This window comes from Frankliniella occidentalis, unplaced genomic scaffold (genome assembly GCF_000697945.3).
Source record: "Frankliniella occidentalis isolate FOCC.00 unplaced genomic scaffold, Focc_3.1 Scaffold76, whole genome shotgun sequence".
NCBI classification, from domain to species: Eukaryota; Metazoa; Arthropoda; class Insecta; order Thysanoptera; family Thripidae; genus Frankliniella; species Frankliniella occidentalis.
The window spans coordinates 313,950-315,186 of NW_026267206.1; the positions used below are offsets into that span (position 1 = coordinate 313,950).

The window sequence follows — 1,237 nt, forward strand, 5'->3', positions numbered from 1 at the left end:
TAATATTACAACAGAGTTAAAAAATGCATGAATATTTATGATGTTCCACCTGTTATCATTTGACGTTGAGTTGACAATGTTTGTGCTAGGCAGTGCTTTTGAAGCATGGCACGTCAATGTTAAGCAGCTACCTGAAACTGTAAGGAGTCCAGAGAGGAGTTGGTGTCACCGTGATAGATGTGGACCAAACTTTTGTTTCTACCCTGTTGCAGGAAGACCGTCCAATAGTTGCATCTGTGCCTAGCTAAGCAGCCGTTAGTTGTCATCCGATGTATGCCAAGTTGGCGTCACAGCACACAGCATGAGAAATGGACCCTTCTTCTCATGATCACAGGAATGATTCTCGTAAGTTTTGACTTTTTAAGTAATGTTAGAGTCACATTGGGTAAAAGTTTATTTTGGTATTTGTTTCTATTTGGGGGTTACTTGTCATATCTTTACTGTCTCTATGCCACCTCCATATATACCGCTTATTACTTGATCCTAAAATATGTAGTCGTGTATTGATTTTAGTGGAGAGAAGTGAGAGAGGCAAATCATCAGAGAGTCAGTTACAGTAATGCTACTATTTATTTCATTTGTATGGTACAGTCGTAGTAAATTAGGAAGTGATGCTGCTTCTTGTCCAAAGGGATGTGCCTGGACTTGATGCTGGCCACCTGTAACATAGAAAGTTCATTCGATGAGTTGGCATCACAGTGATACATATGGACCAGAAAAAGTTTGAGTTGAACTCTGAGATAATAAGAATATAACTTTTAGATTTTTTTCATTCTTTTTCAGGTCAGATTCACCTCAAGTCACCAGCAACCAGCAGAAAGGAGCCGGCTACTAGAGGAAGACTAACTCTTATAATGTAAATGATTTGAAACAATAAAGAATTTAAAAAATGACTACATCTGACATTTTACTTGATTTCATACAAAGTTAGCTAGAAGCTGTGGCAACTGTGGAGGTAGTAGCAGACTGCCACCACTACAGCAGTGACGTCACGGGCGTCTCGGATGCAGCTGTCGTGGAGCCGTGGAGGCAGCAGTAGCTACTACTACTACCCCCACAGCCCCCGCAGCAGCGCCCAAGACGCCCGTGACGTCACGACGGCAGCGGCGGCACCCCGCTACTACCTCCACAGCAGCCGCAGCCGGGAGGAGGGCAGGGGGAGGGGAGGTTTTTTGGACGGCTCAGGGCGACACGTCCAGCCCCCTCATTGACGCAGTGAGGTCACGCGTTGCACGTA

At 44.6% G+C, this 1,237-nt stretch overlaps 1 long non-coding RNA gene across 1 annotated transcript; it reads right to left on the reverse strand.

Moving 5' to 3' along the window:
• Positions 1-553: 553 nt before the first annotated feature.
• LOC127749668 (uncharacterized) lies at positions 554-1,231 on the reverse strand. Its single transcript, XR_008011281.1, has 2 exons — positions 795-1,231; positions 554-659 (listed from the first exon to the last, which is right to left on the reverse strand). It is a non-coding gene; the product is annotated as an uncharacterized LOC127749668 (long non-coding RNA).
• Positions 1,232-1,237: the final 6 nt, after the last annotated feature.